Here is a 21,752-nt window from a genome sequence, read left to right as displayed (position 1 = left end):
GGGGTGGGGGGGTGGAGTTAATGAATTTTAGTCAGTGCTCATAAAAAGCCACAAACAGAAGGTGCCATTTCATGACAGACCCTACAGAGGTGACGAAGGAAGACAAGCAGATACCAGGGGAAAGCACTCCGGGCAGAAACAAGATCAAGAGTAGAGGCTCTGACGTAGGAGCAGGACTGGCGTGTTTAAGGGACAGATCAAAGGCCAGTGAAAGTGAATCCGAGTGAGAAGGAGAAAGAGTCCTCAGCCAGGAGGTCACAGGGAAAAGTCTTGTGGGGCACACTAGTGGCTTTGAGTTTTACTCAGTGTCAACTCGGAAGCCACTGCATGTTTTGAGCAAAATAGTGACAATGTGACTTACAGGATCCCTCTGGCCGCCATGCTGAGAACAGACTGAAGGCAGAGGAGGTGAAGGCAGCAGACTGGTTGGGAGGGAGAACACAGCAGTTTTGACCAGGGTGATCATGGAGGCGCTAGGTAAGCAGAGCCAACTTCTGGATTAAAATTTAAGATAGAACCAACAAGATTTTCTGACAGAGTAGAGAGGAGTCAGATACAGTTTCAAGGTCTTTTCTGTTTGGGTCTGTGGCAACTGGAAAGTTTGTATTACGTTATCATTTTCTTATGTAAGAAAGACTATGAGAATAGCATGTTTTAGAAAGAAGACCAGGAGTTGAGTTCGGATGCAGAATTATCCTTCCCTGTTTGAATCCATTTAGTTCCTAAATTTGCATGGCAAAGTTCCAACGGTGAGAGTTGAGATAAAGAGAAAAACGTATAGTAAGATCGATCTGTCTTGAATATTTAAGTGGAGGTGCTGAGTAGTTAGCAGCCGAATAGTTAGCTGGTTAGTTGAAGGTAGGATTCTGGACTCTCAGGGGAGAAGTCTGGACTGGTAATAGAAATTTGCAAATTATCAGAATATAGGTAGCATTTAAAACTGTGAGACCAGATGAGAACATCAAGGGAGTATTGATTGAAAACAGAAAATATCCAAGGACCAAGTCCTAGGCCTTTCCAAAATTGTAAGGATGGGAAGATGAGGTAGAAGTTGATAAGGAAACTGAAAGTGAGACGTTAATAAAGTAGAAGGAAAACCAGGAGAATGTGGTGTCCCGAAGCCAAGTAAAAAATAGGTTTTAAGAAAGAAGAAATGCTCAGCTGTGCCAAACAACGCTTACAGTCTGATAAGCAGACGTCTGATTTAACAACATGTACAACAGGGATCAGCTGTGAAGGTGACAGTGCAAAGTATGTGGAATGTCGTATTAAACCAGGAATGTGGTCGTTTTACATGTGACAAAGCAAGAGAAGGACAAAGGAGATGGGGGTGTGTGGAAGAGAGTGATTATAACTGATCATGAAATACCAACCATATAAGCGGGGAAGTAAGGACATGAAAGTGGTGAGAGAGAGTGAAAAGATGGGAGGATCAGTGGATTGTATATCCCTGTGTGGTTAAGGAATTTTTGGAATTCCATCATGAGAGTGAGCAAGCTAGAAAGAATTATAACAAGTGTAAGAAATGACCATGGAGTAAGTGGCTGAGCGAAATGGAGGAAAAGATCACTAAAGAGAGGAAGTCAAGGAATGGAGAGACCACAGTGTTATAAGAAATAGCTGTTTGGACATTGAAATCACCAAGGATTAAAACAGAATAGTCATGGAGGGAATGACAATGAGTTTTTAAAACATAAGAGGAATTGAAGGATTAATAAGTGAAGGCAACAAGGAGAGTAGTGGGGTTTCTTGCAAGATGAAATGAGATGCAAAGCTGGGAAGCGAGGTATGCATCGAGAGTCTGAGTGGAATGAAAGCAGGAATGAGAGAAAAAAGAGGACTGCAGGAAAGGGCTCCAAGCCCAGCAGTAAAGGGCTTGAGGAAGAGAACAAACCTTCACTTGAGGGGACTACAGGGGAAGTGCCGTCTTCAAGGGAGAACCAGTTTTCACTTAGAGCCAGGCAGTGAATGCAGTGGTTGAAGAAGGACTTGAGGGTGTAGGAAATTTTGTTAATGATGGACTTTAAATTCCAGAGAGATTAAAATTCCACTGTAGTGGGTTTCAGGAATTGGGAAGGGAATATACAGAAATTATGGAAATTAGTGTCTAGGAAATGAAGGATGACCTCAGATACCTGGGCTTCATGCAACTGACAAAAACATGTATAAAGTGTATTATGAAATAAGTCCTGATAGTTCCAAAGCACATGAAAGTGGAAAGTCTGAGTGTTGTGAGGAGGAAGGTTGGAAATCTTGTTAGGAGTTCAGGGGCTCCTAAGTGACTCCTGCTGATGGTTCCATACGCGGTGGGGGAGGCGCTCTCTTACTCTGAGCATGCAAGCGCCTGACGTTTTTCTGGCAGAGCATTATACTTGCTTTAATATCTGTCATAGATAGAGGCTTGTAAACCACAAAGATACAAATGTGCAAGACTCCTATTTAACCTTCACAAAGGGGGACATCATACCAGTGTAAGTTGTTTCTAGGCAATGATATGGTCCCTCTGAGAAGGAGAAGGGGGAAGAAAACCTGGGAACTTTTCAACTCTGGTAGATTTCACACCCCACTTGGACTGCTAAACCACCCTGATCATGTCCCTGGGAAACACACAAGAGAGATGCTGTGGGTTTGAGTTTACTGGGAAGTATTGTTTTCTCATTATCTTTTTTGTGCTTAATAAAGTTTGTGAGAAGAAGCTAATGTGTTCTGTGAGCTTAATTTTTTCCAACCTTCCAATCTAGCCCCAATTCTCTTGAACTAAGGCCAAGGTCCTATGTTTATTACTTTGCCGTTACTATGTGTTCATGGCTCTTCTGTGACAGAGACATAACCAAGTTCCCCTACGAGTCCCTCTAGCTCTTGTTCTTAATTCATATGTTTTAAGCCATGGCTCAGAGATAATATAGAAAATCAAATGCAAACATGTTGATGTTCCAAAGTAGGGTATTTTCTCATTAGTTATCTAAATCAAGTCACAATTGGAGCAGTGCAAATGGTAAAGAGAGATTGCATTCCTTTTACAGACAGGGCTGCTCCAAAAAGACCCAATCAAAACTACTAAAATCACACCGCATATTTTGTGTTTCTCCTTTTGGGAACATGAGCAAAATTTCAAGACAATCCAAGAGAAAAATGTACCAATTACTGTGTAAATCCCCTTGAGCACTTCAGGTTTTGCAGTGTTTTCATATTATTTTTATTTGGGGGTAAATTTATACAGTTTCTGACTGCTTTTTAATGATGACAAGCTCTATTCTGTGCCAAAGCATCATTTATTAATTTGCAAGTTGCCCACTTAAATAGTGTGCCTCCAACTGACATTTAACTCTAGATTAATGTCAAATCATTGCAATTTACAGTGTCTACATACATCCCAAGTTAGAAAAGACAGGGTATCCAAAGTCTTGAAAAAGATATTCCTTCCACATGTGCTTGAAAAAAAATAGATTGAGATTTGTTTTTTTTTTCTCCAACTAGAATATAAGAGTTTGGGAACTCCCAGATTTCTCCCATTATAGGATAGTTTAAATTTCTCTTTGGAGCTCACTTACTTCTGGGTCTGGGTCTTGGGTGACTTCTCCTCCTAGGCCTGTTCATGTCATTCCCCATTGAAATCTAGGTCTTCCTTTTCTTAAATTTAGTTGGAATTAATATTATGTATGGTCTCCTGATTGAGTGATCTGTCTCTTACCACTGAGCTCCCATATGCCTTCCCAGATGTTTTTCATGAGTTTAATACAGTATAATTCACATAACAGCTCTGCAATCTGGAATATTAGGCGTGAATTTTGGTGTCCTTGGAGACCCCAAATAACACTATTCCCAACTGCCATACTGAACCAGCCCAGTATCCAGGATACTCTATTTACTAATTGCCGAATTGTGGTCAAATTGCATAATATCTGTAAATGTTAGTTTTCACATCTGTAATATGAAGACAACAATACTTCCTTCATAAGGTTGTTGATATGCTAAAATTAGTCCATACCTAAAGAGAATCTTTATATTTTATAGTTGCACAATATCCAATTGCTTTAATGAACAAATCTTCCAGTATCACCTGCTGCTTTGTATAACTTTTGCATTGGACTGCCAAGTGAAATAATGTTGCAATTCTCTCCCCACTGAATTTGACTTCATGGAATCTAAAGAGTAACTGAATCACATCTAGGATGACTACAACTTTTAGACCAGCACCTCTCAACCTTTAATGTTCATACACGTCTCCTAGGCATCTTGTTAAATGCCAAGTTCTAATTCAGTAGTCTATGGTAGAGCCCAAGATTCTACATTTCTTACAAATTTCTGGATGATGGTGATGCTGCCAGTCTATTGACACATTTTGAGTAGCAAAGCTTTAGATAACTGGTTCTCAACCTTGGCTGAATATTAAAGTCATCTGGGGAGCTTTCAAAAATCTTAATGCCAGGCTGAATCCCAGGCCAATTAAATCAGAATCCCACCCTCCTTACCTTCCTAACTTACTGCCTGTTCTTATCAATTTGGGAAATACATACTTAGTGTCTACTACCTAGTAAATGCTAGATAAATAATAGTGACTAATAAAAGAGAATATGTTGCTTTCACAAAAATAGAAAAGGGGTTCCAAGAAGAAAAGTGAATATATAATCAGCAGTGGAAGAATGTCCTATAAGTTACCCTGGGTGGCCATTTCCTTTCATTATGAGAGAGATAATATTTCACTATTTTGAGGTGAGATTTAGAAAAAGTTGTCTGAGGTGAAGCACCTGGAAAGAGACAGATGTGAAAGTGAGACATAGGCCTCTCTTACCCCAAATGCCCTGCTCTTTCTGCCACGTCCCATCCCCAGGCGTTCCTGTGCTTCCTATTTAAGAGCTGTATATCTGTGGTATGAGCTCAGGTCATTGGATACAATTAAATATAATTTAGGAAAGCACCTGTAATTTTCTTTTCCAAACACATAGTCCCAAGAGCTATAAGCTCTTTATCACTAACTGAATTCCAAAGGGGTTTGTTTGATTTATTTATAATTACATTGGGGTAGATTAACTGCTATTAAAGAAACCCCAAAATATCACTAGTTTAATACAGTATAACTCACACAATGGTCATAAGGTGGTATTCCTGGTCTTGGCAGCTAACCTTGGAGCAGTGACTCAGGTATACAAGATCTTGTGGTTCTGCCCCCCTCTAAGTCATCTGAGTTCTCTCTGAGGCAGATGGCTAAAGTGCATGGAGGATCTCACATAGGAAGTTTTATGGGAGTGAACTGTGTATCATGCTTCACTTCCACCTGCATTCCAATGGCCAAAACTCATTTCTATGGCTCTACCTAACTGCAGGAGAGCTTGGAGAATCTAGTCTACCTGGATGCCCAAAAGAAAAAGGGAAACAAATTTTTCAACTAAAATAAAATATAGAATACAGATATATAAGTATTTATTTTCCATATGTGGAACAATATTTGCCATGACTTTTTTGTCACCTATCTGTACCTTTTAAAACTACTCATCAATATCTTCCAGATAAGCTACCACCCCTCTAAAGTCACAAGGGGAGGGAAAATGCACAGAGAGCAGGAAGAGGCCATGCTTCTGGCCATACCTGCTTTAATTACCTTGTTTCTGGGACTCTAAGTTCAGTGAAACCATCCTATCTCCTCACTCGTTGGCAGAATTCCATGCATGCTATCCTTTGCCAGAGGCAGATATATGTTCATATTTCATCATTCCATTCTCATGTCTTGCTAGAAACAGGAAGACTGAATTCAAATCTCAAGGTAACAGCAATGAGATAACGCATTAACTTTGATTCAGGTGCTCGTAAAGAATAAAATGTGCTATGATGATCTTTAAATTTTTTATATATTTATCTATTTGGACCACTTTTTAATTGGCTATTCTTTGAGAAAGCTTTTCATATGTAAGAAAAAATATATATAATATATTTTATATGTATATACATATCAGGTGTCCATGTGTTTGCAGTTTTTCATATTCTTTCAATCTTGTTTACATTAGGAAGAAACCTTCAGCTCTTATATGCCTTTAACAAATATTATCAATAACTACTGACTATTTAAGAGGCAGGATGCACTAGATCATGGGCTGTCTACAGATGGAGACAGCAGCAATAATCAGAGAGAAACAATGGATAAGAGCAGAAATAGTTTAAGTTAAGTGGGCTAGAAGCAAATGAACCCAGCATGGACCTTATGATTAATATTCTAAACTGTAAGTGCAAGTTCTTAAATCTGGAGGTTATATCTATTTAAAGGGTCCAATTATAGACCCTATGTGTTTTAGTGATCATTGTATCTCACTTCAAGTTTGCTTTGATTTTCTGAGACAGTTCTTCCAAACCATGCAGACTTTAGGATTTGCTAAAAAAACTCACTATAGTCACCCTGGGAAGTAGTACCACTTTGTAATACAGGCCATATGGAGTGGTTTTCCCCAGGCCTCTGAATAAGGCAGTCAGTATATATGACAATTTGGTCAACACCCTGTCAGCAATAAATAGCTACATCCATGTGGATTCTTATGCCCAGTTTACATTGTGCTTAAGCCAGGCTCTGAATTCCTTCCAATTCTAACCACATGAGAGAATATGCATTAACATGCACATGAAAGAGATCTGTTTTCAGTTTGCCCACTTTCATTAAGTTTGGAAAACCCGTAATCTTCCCATTTGAGAGCTCATTTGGTAAATGAATGATGACTGAGGAACATGTTATTTGGATATGTGTTTAATTTCCCCCCTTTTACTTGCTTGAATCTCTGTGTTCACTAAATCTATTATTATTTTTATAACATGGCAATGGTAAATACAGTCATGCACAGCATAATGATGCATTGGGCAATAATGGACCACATATACGATGGTGGCCCTGTAATATTACAATTGAGATGAGAATTTCCTGTCACCTAGTGATGTTGTAGCCATTGTAATGTAACACAATGCACACATAAATGCTTGTGGTGATGCTGGTGTAAACAAACCTACTGCACTGCCAGTTGTATAAAAATCTAGCACATACAATTATGTATAGTACATAATACTTGATTAGGATAATTCACTGTTACTGGTTTATTTACTGTAATTATTTTTTATTGTTATTTTAGATTATACTCCTTCTACTTATAAAAATAATATTACTGTAATCAGCCTCAGGTAGGTCCTTCAGGAAGTATTCCAGAAGAAGACATTGTTATCATAGGAGATGACAGCTCTATTCATGTTATTGCCCCTTAAAAACCTTCTAGTCAGACAAGATGTGGAGGTAGAAGACAGTGATATTGATGATCCTGACCCTGTGTAGGCCTAGACTAATGTGAGTATCTGTGTCTTAATTTTTAACAAAAAAGTTTAAAAAGCAAAAAAAAAAAACACTAAATAGAAAAATGTTTATAGAATAAGGATATAAAGAAAGAAAATATTTTTGTACAGATATATAATGTGTTTGTGTTTTGTGCTAAATTTTATCAAAAAAGAGTCCAAAATTTTAAAAAATTTGAAAAGTTTATAAAGTAAAAATGTTATAGTAAACCCAGGTTAATGGACTATTAAAGAAAGAAAATGATTTTTATCCATATAGCCTAAGCGAAAGATTTGTATAAAGCCTATAGTAGTGTACAGTAATGTCCTAGGCTTTTACATTCTCTCACCACTCACTTACTAACTCACCCAGAGCAACTTCCAGTCCTGCAAGCTCTATTCATAAGTGCCCAATACAGGTGTACCATTTTTTATCTTTTTTAATCATATTTTTACTGTACTTCTTGTATGTTTAGATATGTTTAGAGACACGAATACTATCATTTGTTACAATTGCCTATAGTATGCAGTACAGTAACATGCTAGTTTTATACCCTAGGAACAATAGGCTAGCCTAGGTGTGTAGTAGGCTACACAGATTACAGTTTCTAGGTTTATTTAGGTGTACTCTGTGATGTCTGCACAATGACGAATTCACCTAATGATGCATTTCTTAGAATGTATCCCCATCATTAAGCAACACAAGACTATAATAAGTAACTTTACCTTTTTTGAGAACTACTATGAAGCTGGTTCTGTGTGGCGGTAAGAGCCCAGAGTTGGGGCTTTAACAGACCTGGTTCTGAGTCCAGTGCTGCCATTTAGGAACTTTTGTGACTTTGGTCTGGTAACTTAATGTCTGTGTGTACTGAGGGGAAATCAGAGTACAATCTAATTCAAGTTATATGAAAAGGATTAAGTGTGATGATGCAAGTTGTCTTAGTCCATTTTCTCTGCTTTAACAAAATACTATAGACTGGGTAATTTATAAAGAAAAGAAGTTTATTTGGCTTATAGCTCTGGAAGCTGGGAAGTTCAAGAGCCTGGTTCTACCATCTTGAGAGGGTAATCCCATGATGGAAGTGTGAAAGGCAAGAGAAAGATTGCTTTTATAACAAAACTACTCATGCAATAACTAAGCCACTTCCATGATAATGGCATTCATCCACTCATAAGAGTGGAGCTTTCATGACCTAATGACTTTTTAAAGGCCCCACTTCTCAGTCCTGTTACAATGGCAGTTAATTTCCAACATGAGTTTTGGAGGGAACATTGAAACCATAGCACATATAAAGACTGAGCCCAATAGGTGGACACTGGCAGGTGTTCATCATCATAATTATTAAGATCTCCATGTTGCAGCACTGAACAAAAGGCTTTACACACATTCTGCACAGTAATTCACTGTAGGAAGTGAGCTTCTTAAAACACTACATTATAGAGGAAGAAATTAAAAATCAGAGAGTTGAGCTGCATAGGAATGATGCTCATTTATGTGGAAGAGCCACTTACTCAAGCGTCATGCCACTTCCATGCTGCTTTCCCCTAACCTAAGGTGCACTGAATGACAACTCTAATGGTACAAAATGCAGCTTTCTAAAATAACTACTGACATTATATATAAGTGGAAAGTAATAAAGTAAAAATGCAGTGATGCTTTTTTTTTTTTTTTTCCTGGTAGCTAGCTGTCTTGTTTGGAATGGCTGTGCTATCTCAAATATGCAGGGGGAGTAGAAGACACTTCTATCAAAAAGGAAAAGCTTTAGTGTGGGTCTTATATCAACTGCACCTTCTAATGACTTGCCTGGGATTCATGGACACCAAATAATGGGGGAAAATCCCAAGACAAGCTGTAAAAATCCATTCATGTATTTATTCATACATTAATTAGGTTATTAATTCATTAGACATTTATTGAGCTCCTACATGTCAAAAAACATTAAACACAAAATGGATGCAATGATAAAAACCCCATAATCCTCATCTTGGAGGAGCCCATAGTCTAGTTTAATAACAAATGATCACCGACATATGTGAATTTTTTAAGGCAATAGCAGTTTGAGAATCTTTGTCTTCTGCAAGAAATCTGTGTTCTAAATCATGAAAACATGTGACTCTTCAAAGTCAGTATCTTCTAAAAATTTTGGTAAAAATTTGTGAATTCATTACAGGTCTCTGTCAAAATACTGATTTAGATAATAATCATCTATTTCCTTTCCCTATAGATTTTGAATTGAATTCAATTGAATATAGAATTCCCTTTTCATACATTAAATCATTAGATGAAACTTTTAAGGAGAAACTATCCTACAGGTATTATTTTTCTTGATTATTGAGATTAAGTGCATGGCCATTGTGTTTTGACAATTTGGAATGGAATTGTGCTTCAGCCATTTATTAGTTGTGTGATTTGGGGAAATTCCTTGTAATACAAGCATAATTATAGTACCTATTTTCTAGTGTTATGAAGATTAAGTTGTAAACACTGAATAATGTTATGTTTTATTAATTAACTATTATTATTATATTAGCCAAATCACATAGTACCAAAATGTAACAATGTTAAGGGAAACCCAAGAAAATAAGCAACCTCAACTGGTACATATACTCTTTGTGAAAGCACTAACTGTGGAATTCAACTAAAGAATAACTATATAATGTTGCCAATGTAAAGCCAAATGTAACCTCAAATGTACTTTTATTATATTGATGTTATCAACAATAATTAAGTATTCAATAATTTTGATGATAATTCTTTATAAAGTTTATTCCAGTTTAGTTCAATAATTATTGATCTTCTAATTTGCATAAGAAATTATACTATAGGTTGCAGCAGAAATAACCATAGATAAGCCCTGATCTGCCCCATCAAAATGTTTAGAGTTCAGGAAGGAGAGGAGAATAGGATATAAGTAAGTCGCCTCACTAAAGAAAATAATAATATGTGTCACAAAAAGAATGAAAGGTGCTAAGAAGATTCAAAGACAGGACAGGAACCTACATCCTGGAATTGGATCCTCCAGTGTTTTGGTTATTATATGCCTGAGGCAATATGCACTGGTTGGAAGAGCTCTGGATGTGCAATCAGTATTACTATGTTCTAGCCCTAGTCTTACCAAAAGTAAGCTTTGGAACCTAAAGCAAATTTGCTTACCCTCTAGGAATCTGCTTCCTCATTTATAGAAAAAGTTACTTTTCAGAATATGTGTAATGACAAAATTAAAAAAAAGTTAATGTGAAAATGCTTTAAAAATATGTCACCAAATTAAACAAAAACAACAAACATATAGGCATGCAATTTTATCACTTTTCTTTTTTTTTATTTCAGCTATTTTATCACTTTTAAGAATAAAAGAAAATTTTCAAATTTGGAAATTTTAAATGTATCCATTGCTGCATGTTTCAGTATTAAAATGGAATACTTTATCATACACTATTATAAAACATTCTAATTTTTGCCTCTTCCCACTTTCAGAGTAATCTATAAGTGATCAGTGAAAAATGAGGAAACTATTTTGCATTTCTTAAAAATGGTAGCTATTTAAATTTATTCATTAATTTTTTTCCCCTTTTACTCTCCTGATATTTATTAAGCACTGAGTGTCTGCCAGATGCTATGATATGCACCAAATTCAGAAAGTCAGGGCTTCTGTCCTCGATGAGCCTAATGTCAAGCTTCGAAGACAGACACAGAATGGTACTTATGTGGTAAGCGTGCTGAAGGAAAAGTGCAGGGGACGACAGAAGCATGCGGCAGGGAATCTTTTATAACCTAATCTTGGAAGTGACATACCGTCACTTCTGTCATATTCTATTGGTCACACAGCTCTGTAGTCTCCTGGAACAATATGCGAGGAGACTATCCAAATATATGAGTTTTGGGAGGTGGAGATCATTGAGGGCCATTTGGAAGCTGGTTGCCATAGTATTCTAGCCTAGATTTGGAATTGTGGCATTGTCTTTCCTATTTAGACACATAGAAATAACAAATAAAATAGTTAGATATAAATTGTAAGTACAAAACCTGAGAAGTGTTGCAATCCTAGATGCTTTTAAATTGCACGCAAGAAGCTAATCATTGAATATGGAAAACATCCGTGAGTGATCTGGGCCCAGTGCATATCCGAGACTTCGTAAATCTAGACTTGATAACTGAGCGATTTGGCAGCACAGATCCCCATTTCCTTTCCCACTCAAATGGCTACAGAATCAGGAATGGGCTCAGACTAATCAAATTCAAAGGAGAATGTTAGCAAAGGCCACTGTAACCAGAGAATCTGCAAACTTCCGAGAGGTTCCAGTACTCACCCCTGGGGATGTCTTTCTCTCACTCCTGCAACATCATATAGCCCAACCTGTTCTGCTAAAAAAAAGAGAGGCACTAGTGAGTATTTTTCCTACTAACATTTATCTAGTTCTTGATATAACTATCACTTATTTTTCCAAGATTTTTTTCTACCATGAGAAAAATTTCTTAATCCAGTGTTCAAAATGAAGAACAATTTAATTTCTTCAGTAACCTACTTTCTAAATTTACTACAATAAAAAAAGAATAGGATTATATGCTTGGTTTATCATTTTGGAAAGAAAAGTTATTATTAAATGTTCAATCCTTAGAAATTGTAATTAATATTTATAGTGTATTAGAAAAGAGAGGTTATATGTAGTTATTCATAAAGAATGTAGGTTTGCATATCAAGTTATTGAAAAAAGAGGAACCAGACCAAAATATGTTTTTATTTTTGTCTACTTTATCTACCTCCATATTAAGCCCTCATATCCAGAGATGGTCCAGAGCTTTGAGATTAGCTAAGCCTATGAGATACTGCATCTTATTTATTTAAGCATCTAAATGCAGGTCAATGCTTATGTTCACTTCGGGATACTTTTGTAGACAGTCTACACAGATTTGAGTAGAAACTACCCAGCCTTGGGAAAGGATGACATTCATCCTCACACAGACTAATAAAGATATAGAAAAAAATATACAAAAATGTGAGAAAAATAATATGATGACTAAATAAAACATATGGGATGCAAAGTCAAAATAAGGAAAGCAGATTTCCTAGAAGGAGTCATAGAATTATAAAATAAAAAGAACTTTAAAGACAAACTGATTCCACTTCCTTAGTTCAATGATGATGGAAAAAAGCCCCAAAGAGAATGTTTTTTTTTAAACAAGGTCACTGGGCTATGTGAGTTGAAGCCAGCTCTGAATCTAGTGGTTATTCCACTTCACTGGGAAGCCTCTCTCCATAGGATGCCTCGCTGGAGGTTGCTGCCAGTACATTACACCTCAGCAGTCTGGGAGATTGTATTCTTTTAAAACAGATCTGAACAAAGGACACAGACATACAAGCCCACAGGGGGATTACTGTTACCAAACAGATGACTGAATCACTGGTTTTATTCCATTTTTGATTTGAGGGGCTTATGCTGATTCATGTAGTCTAATGTGAGAGGCCACTGTGTGAAAATGTCTGGAGAACTAGGGAAAAGGTGAAAAAGGGGAAAAAAATGCTGATGGTCAAAACCACAGAATCAGACGTGACGGGGTTTGCCAAAGCCACTACAGTCAAGGCTCACAGAGCACAGCACAGAGAGGGTAGAGAGTGATTCAGGCTGGTGATGCCAGTCTACAACCTTGGTACTCTCTGCCCTGCAGGGTGGGAGAGCCAGAGCATTGGCACGCAGCGGGGACAGGTGGCTCTGGCCCTCTACCTGCAATGCCTGAACAGCATCCCCAGGCTTCCACGAAGCACTGATGAGCTTTCTGAGGCCACATGGTGGTAAGGATCCTTTTGGAGCGTTTCACTGGAACTGGTGGTAAAAATGTTTGTTTATGAACTAAAATTTTTCAGTTACCTGTGGATATCTTCCAAGGACCCTCTGACTAAACACATTCAGCATACATTTGCATAAAATACAATCAGGGTGATTCTATAGAAACGTATATATTATATATGCTTATTCAGTAAAAAAAAATCATTTCTATCTGTAGGCATCTCCCAGCAATACCTATGGCAATATACTGACAGAAGAAATGCTTTTGCTATTTATTATGCATGATGGAGCTTTGTGACTACACCTGAGAGCAGAAAAAGAAAAGCTGATGTGAAAATACGTTCCATACTTGGACAGTGATTCTCTAGTCCAGGCTTTTGATATATTTTATGTACAATTCGTAAATAGATTGAAATACAAATATAGATTGAGTAGGATTCACCTACTGGATCAGGTCTTTGCCTGATTCCAACCTGGCTGATGAAAATTTCACTTAGGTAAAGTTTCTCATTTAATTCTCATCAGAATCCCCTAGTCCTCACATATGCAGACTCTGATTCAATAGGATGCAACTGGGGGTAGGAATGTATGTTTTTAAAAACCTATAGAAAGCCATGATTTGTCATATATTTAACTTTTAGAACCTCTGACTTACAGAATCATCACTTGCCTTTAATGTAAATCCTAGACATAAAGCCCAACTTCTCAAGCTTGAACATGAGAACTGTTCAGACAAACCAAAGCTCTGAAGTCCTATGAGAAGGTAGACATTCCACAGGACCAGTGTCAAGCTCAAACGTCTGGTAAGGGGTATTGAGAGTCAGTTCCCCAAGCTAGTACGTCAGACTCCTCAAAGGCAGCAGTTGTGTCCATTTTCTCATCCCCAGCTTCTAGCACGAAGCTTGATTCTGAAAAAATGTTTCAATGAGAATAGCATACTAGTTGGGGACAGTGGATTATAGACATTTTATAATGTCTATGCAACTAAGAGGAGAAGACAAGAAAGTAAAAAGAACTAGGACAGGCATATTATATTAAATATTTATTATCTACTTTCATACTGCATGGGGTTTGAACTAAAATTTAAAGATCAAGGACATAGAATTTGGGGAGCTGTATTTTGTTCTACTTTAACATACCGGTGAGTGGGTCTAGTATTTATACCTCGTCTTCCTTCAGATTGTCACATTTCTGTTTTGAGGCTAAGGAATCATACACACACAATACACACACACACACACACACACACACACACATCATATATGTATTGATCACTTTCCCCTAAAATTAAGAATAGGTGAATGTAGCTATTTTCAAAGGATTCATCAATGAGGATGCTGAAGGCTTTCCAGGTAATCATTCTAGTGAAGAGTGGGAAGGTAGATCCCTGCTATACTAAAGTCTTTTCTTTTTAAGCAAATAATGATTGATGATTTACATCTATAAACCACTGCCCTTTCATGCCTTAGGTCTAAGACTTTAAGGAGAGGATAGGGAGGTATGAAAAGGATACCACCTGAGACAACATAACTACTAAGTCTTCATTAACCATAACTTGACATTAGCTGGCACCTCATTTCCTCTCAAATGCCAGATTACAAAGGTTTTACTGTGTGTATACCCATGTCTATATGGTAATGAGATGGGGTTTTTATGTGGTTTATGGAAAGCAGCTCTCATTATTTTACAACCACTTCCCGCCCTTTCCCCTGTTCTCAGCTGTAAATTCTCTTTCTTTTAATGTTCTATATGCCCGCCTCAATTTCTAATCTGCCTTAGATCAACAATGTTCTAAATGTCCAATAAAGTTAACTTCAAGTTTTTCTCACTGTTTTTCATCTCTGATCCATCTGAATTTACCACTCATTAGGAGTGAGAGCAAGAGAAAAAAATTATTTCTGTTGAGAGATTTATATTCGGCTCTTTACAATTTCTATTGCACAGACAGGAAAGTTAAATCATAAAAAACTAAGGTGATTATTCTAGATCACTATGTACTTCATCTATAGGAATAGCAGAAAGAAGAAACCAAAATATATTTAAAACATTTTAAGAAATTAAGGATTCTTTACTTAATTTTTATTAAAAAATTCTTCAGTTGAGTAGACATGCAAAGAAATTGTGGGTTCTCAAACCATCAAGAATAAAATAATCTACAGCCAGCAGGTTTAGAAGTAAGAAGATTTGTTTGTGGGAAAAAGTACAAGTATGTTATCAATTAGAACCATAACACAGCTTTTTTCTACTGGAAAGGAAGATTATTTTTGGATTGTAACATGTAGTTTTATGATGTTTCTTCCCGTAGATTTGGAGTTTGAATAATATCAAAAGAAAAGCTCTCTGGTTTCCCATAATCCACAGGAGGCTTGTGTGTCTGCACTCTTGCTCACACCCCACCTCTCTCCCTCTCTGGGGAGCAGAGGATGCCTCTTCAGCGCTCCCAGAACTTGCCTTAACATGGTAATGAAACCCACTGAGGAATGCAAGAAAAATCATGAAAAAAGAAAGAGCCAGGTTAAATGATACTCCAACTGCTAAATCTCAATGATGTCAGATCCTTGAGAAACATGCGCATATGTGGTTTCCCCTGAGAAATCCTACCTAAAGTTCCTATTCGCCTACTCTCTGATACTTTTTCACATTCTCTCCAAGAAAAGAATACCACCAAGGCATACTGTATGTACACACCTAAATCATCCTGTTAGTACCATATGACGTTTAGAGAAAGGGTCTTAAAGACACCGAACATCTGTTTCCAAATGAAGAAGAAATGACCGTTGTGAACTTTCTCAGCAAAATCAGTTCACTGGGAGTGACTTGGAAGGTCAGAACAGATTTTTTTTTTTTTTTTCTGTTGCAGCTGCTTAAACACTGGCTAGAAATTAAGATATTGGAACAACTTCTCTGCTTTACGGCAATGATGCAACTCAGTGGTTTCAAACTTTTTACCAAAGACAAGCCAATCCTGAAAATAGGTCTGTTTTCCACTAGTTTGTTAGAAAAGAAAATGTTTAGCTTTCCCCTGTCTGTCAATCTTGTGGTAAGGAAATGCCACCAGGGTACCTTTTATAAGAATCTGGGCTCAGAAACAGCTGTACAAATCATAAAATAAGGTTTTTTCCCCCTTTAATCCAACTGGCATTCAAGTCAATGGGCATTTTCAGAGACAAATTATAAAGCAGACTCACTTTGAAACCCAACTTGGAAGAGAGACATACACAGCCATGACAACCTGTTTAGAACTGGACATTCTGATTGTCAACACTGGAAAATGAGGGAAAGTCATTTATGATACCATAAGCACTGCTCTCCTAAAGCTTTCTACTTTCCTGTGGATAGAAAACCAAATCGATGCAAAACCCGAGGTTTCTGGAAAAGAGAGAAAAAAAAAGTCCTTGAGAGATGATATGAAGGATATTATTCTTTCATGAACTAATATTGTCTCCTTGTCAGTTTTAAATGAAAAAAAGACTTAAATCCCCAAATGGGAAGCTAAATAATGGCTTCAGAGTGCACAGTAATAACAAGTGAATCGCTGAAACCAATTTCAACCCCAGAGTGACAGAGAACAGTAAATCATCTTCTTCCCTCTTGCACCAGCCTCTTCCTGCCAAAAAAAATTTGCTCTTGTACTTCACTCCATTAAAATGTAATTTTATCTTACTCCATGTCTGCCTTTGTTGCTGCTAAGGGTCTAGCTTCCTTTCTTCACATACTGGTAGGAAAGAAGGCACTATTTTTTAAAATTATTTTTAAAAACTTATGCATTTTATTTATTTTTAAAAATTGTATGTTATTGTGGTAAGAATGCTTAGCATGAAATCTATCCTCCTACACATTTTTAGGTGTACAATACATTATTGTTGACTGTAGGTACAATATTGTAGATCTCTAGAGCTTATTCATCTGGCTTAACTGAAGCTTTATGACCACTGTATTGACTGAGGGCAGAACAACAGCTGCCCTGGTGACAGCAATGGATGGGCACCTGTGATTAAATCCTACAGTGCAATATGTCCCCCACAGAAGTACTGAAAACTCTGTTTTAAAGGTATCTGATATGGTAAAATGTGTTTAGGGCGGATCTCCTTTCCTCTTTCTTTTCCTTCTCTTACGAGAAAGAATAGAAGTTAGGGGAGGAGAGAGACACATAGCTCTAGGAGAGGATTTTTCCATTTGAATTTGTTCAATATGTTCTGAGCCTCTCACCTTGTGTCTCACGCAGAGATTTGCAAAGAAATTTGAATGCTGTTTCCTTAGTGAGGGGATCTCAGAGAAGCAGATAGCAGAATTCTGTTACAAATAAATTATTATGCAACCATTTCCCCCATGTTTCCATATCTAAAGGACTCTGTAGGGCTTTGTCTAGCACTAAAATCTGGAGGAAAGGGGTGCTGTGGTAATCATCCAAGATATAACCCAGAGAATTGGGGAAATAGCCTGAATTTGGCCAGTAGAAGATGACAGATGACAGGGGAAGTTCAGATTGCTAAATGCAAAGCTGCTGAGAAACTGAGAAGTGTTAATGGGAGAACTCTCCAGTCATTAAGGTGAAAAGACTCAACAAACTCTGATGGAAAGGTAAATAAAGGGAGATGACACACTCTCTCCTTTCTCCTCTACCCTCTTCCCTCCGTATTTCCTTCTAACAGTTTAGTATCATTCGACAGCAATCAGCATTTAATGAGCATGAATTGTGAGAGGAGCACAGAGCAAGATTCTAATCACACAAACAAAGACACACTTCTGAACTATAGCACACACAAAAATTCCTCAAGGTAGTGCTGTCTCTTTGGTTTTGAGTCTATCATTAGTTGGATAATGGGTGGTATTATCTTTCAAGGCCTAAGTTTTGTGGGTGCTAAATATATGTCAACAGTTCTACTAGGCACTTTAAATTTGTTTCCTAATTGTAATCCTCTCAATTACTACTGTAAATTAAATATCATTTACCACCATTTCACTGACATGAACCAGACTTCGAACAGTGGAGAAACTTGCCCGAGGTCACTTATAAATGACAGAACTGAGATTTAGGTGTTTTTATGGCGCAAAGCCAATGGCCTGTTAACGTGGAGATGTTGGTGTTCTTCATTTAAGGTGGTTTATATAACTGATACGTTTGAACCTATGGCTAACAACCTCCTCCTACCCCCATTGCTTGAGAGCCACTTTATGCAGTAATGGAAACACAAGGCAAAATGATCGTGAAGTATGGATCTTTCTCATTGATGTGAATGTTCATATTGGATGCACACATATTTGGAATATATAAATGTATTCTCTCTCTTTCATCCCACAGGAGATGTGGCTCTGCATATCTGGTTGCCAGAGAGAGACTGCAGCTGGCTGGAAGCATTACACGGCACTGTGGGAGCCTGCAACGCATTAGCAGTATTATACTTTCTGATCTTGGCAAAGATTAAGCTCACAGCTTCCTCATATTTTAGATAGTATTAGCAAAGTTCAGCATGAATAAAGAGAATAAATCAAAGCAATAATTGAACTTGCTTTACACGGGTCTGCCAGTTTCCTGTAATTATTAAAGAGAAAAAAGCCTTGTTTATGTCACAGAATTCAATTTTGAATATTATACATGTCCCCATTTCTCTTTACCCATTTTCTATAATTATATTTTCAAAATTCATTTATATTTCAGTAATTAATAAACACAGAGGTTAATAAACTTCCACAAAACTAATAGAAAAATAAGCTGGTCACAGATTCTTGATATTATTATCTCAGTAGTTCCTTTACTTTTTGTGATTCATATAATGATAAAATAGATTAGGTATAAAATGAAATGAGTATTTTAGGTTCTCATGATCTATTTCAAAATATTGTAAGATATATTATTGCATACTGACCTCCTCTTAGGCTTAAATATTACATTCATTTGATACATAGTTATACATTTATTCAATGGATAACCACCAATGAGCGACTGGGAACAGACACAGCATTGAGTTGGGATGGCTTTGTAAGTCACATAATAGAGGACTGGCCTTCATCCTTAGCCCTCGCAAATGGCAATAGAGGTAAGAAAGGGGTGTGCAAGTGGAGGAGACTATATTCATTTTTTTAACAAATATTTATTAAACATTTACTACAAAAGGAGTGTATCCCAAGCAGAAAGAAGAGCAACTCAGTGAAGTCTATTTTGGATTATTCACAGGTGAGCAACAAGATCAGTGTGGCTGAAATGGAATGTGCTGGGGACTAGTTGTAAGAGATAAACACAGGTGGCATAGACATATCAAATCATGTTTAGCACACTGACTGCCATACTAGGAAAAAAATTTCCTTGGGTCCACCGTGTCTTATTACAAAAATAGAACAAAAACTTTAAAAATAAAATGATCCTTTCTAACTTAGTAAAAAATGTGTTATTTTTTATTGTTTTCTGTGCATGAATTATATGCAACTTGAAAAATAGTTCTCACAGCTCACAAGGTGAAGAGATGTGTGAGTTACAGATCCTTCATGAGGCCCTGGCTCAAAACTAGCGTCATGCTAAATACAATTCACATGGCAGTTAATGTGTTAAATGCCATCGTAAGGACACTGAGATTTTATTCTGAGTGAAATGGAAAGCTGATGGAGAATATTCACTAGAGGCATTATATGATCTCAGAATCTAATACTATCTACACTTGCTTCTTCTATTTTGACGAATGCCTTTTACCTGTGAGCTGGATCTTTATAGGCAATATACATTCTTGAGTTCCATGTATAAAAAGCATGAATTTAAAGATTTTGACTAGGTCATTAATGGAACATTTAATGAGAAAGATCTGTGAGCCAGATTTGGGCAGAGGGCAGGTTGGAGAGATGCTGTACCAAAAATCAGAAATAGGCAAGTCTTTTCTGCTGACCAAGAATAGATGGATAAGATAGGGAGGAAAGCCAAGCGGCAAACTGGAAGTGGGGAGTTAGAATACCATAGTAGCAGTAGAGGGGTGGAGGCGGGCAGAAAGGCATAAACCTGGGATCAAAGGTAAATGTTACCAGCCACACCAGATATTGCCAGTAGCTTCATGGGGTCCACATGAATTTCTCCAGATCACTGCCTGCCACTACAAGTAAAGCCTTGAACATGAGGGGAGTCAAACTTTTGTTAAAATTTTGGCAAATAATTAAACAATACCATCTATTTGATAGCATCTTTGAGTTTCATCAACTTTAATTTCATTTTATATTAAAATAATCATTCCATTTCTAAATTGAGGAAACCAAAGAGAATTGAAGCCAAAATGCGTAAGGGAAAAATCAGTTACTAAACTCAAATCCAGCGACTTTGTCACTGATTTAAACTTTCAAAATATGCCGCTTGCATGAGTTCAGACCATTTGAATTCAAAGTTTAACATAACATTTCGTATATATTTTAGGAGTCACTGAAATAAAATATTTATTCACACTCTAAATATGCATTTATCTTATTCATGTTTGACAGTATTTAAAGAGAACGTATCTGTTAATAGTTGGGTTCTTTTGGTAATGAATCTGCCACTTAGTTGAGTGATGATATCTTGGACCTCTTGGTGAGGCTTCATTTTTAATGTAGACAGAAGCACTTACAGCCAAATCTGTGAAATAATTGGCTAACTCAGGTTATAATTAAAATTAAAGTATGACTAAAATCATAGATTTGTTTTCTTGCTATTTGCAAACCTAAAATGAAATAAAGATAAGTGCCACAGTTTCTGTTTAACCACAGACCTGACTTATGTGTATTAAAAAAAAAAAAAACATTGTTACATATAAAGTACATACAAGAATCCAGTCCACTGAAAAGTGTCTTGGCAGACAAGGCAAAATTTTCTTCCATGAGGATTATGTAAAAATCCAATCAAACAGATAGGAGGAGTGCTCGTCAAGAAATGAGTAACCTTATGTAGCATAATCGACTCTTACAAGAGCATAAATAAATGAGTGGAAAAAGCAGTCAGGATATAGTGTCACTGGCAGTATTAGACAACTAAGAATATATCAGAGTTTTTTTTTAAAAGTAACATCTAAAAAAAGATTTAGAAACTCTAGATTAGTTGTTCTCTTCAGTGACCAATGTTTTTCCCCCAGGATATTTTTGGCTAAGTCTGGAGACTTATTTTTATTCATACTACTGGGGGTGCTATTGACATCTGGTGAGTACAGCCAGGGATGCTGCTAACTGTCCCACAATACACATGACAGCACACAACAAAGATTTATCCAGTCCAAAATGTTAATAGTGCTCAACTGAGAAACACACCACTGTTTTAAATGAAGATTTTACTATGAAACCACTTGGAGGAGAATTATTCTTTTCTAAATCAATTGCAATCAAGAAATCAGTAGTGGATGGTGCCATGCCGTAAACCAAGGCTAAATAATACAGTAGAATTAGAAGCACTTTGAATGATTATCACTAAGAGAGAGGATAGGGGAACATGATGGATGTTCACCATGGAGTACTACACAGCAGTTAGAAGCAACATGTTAGATATACACATGGCATTATTCAAAAACAGAGCATGGATTAAAAAGTAGAGAGCAGAGGGATAAATATGTATCATAAATGCTCCTTAAAATATAGCAAGTACCATAAGCAACAAAGTACACAAAAAACAACAATGTGCATTTTACAAGAATGCAAACTGAAAAATAAGTGTTAAGCCTTATAGCATT

This window comes from Eulemur rufifrons, chromosome 17 (genome assembly GCF_041146395.1).
Source record: "Eulemur rufifrons isolate Redbay chromosome 17, OSU_ERuf_1, whole genome shotgun sequence".
Classification (NCBI taxonomy): domain Eukaryota; kingdom Metazoa; phylum Chordata; class Mammalia; order Primates; family Lemuridae; genus Eulemur; species Eulemur rufifrons.
The sequence above is the reverse complement of the archived record's forward strand: the minus strand, read 5'-3'. Positions refer to the sequence as shown.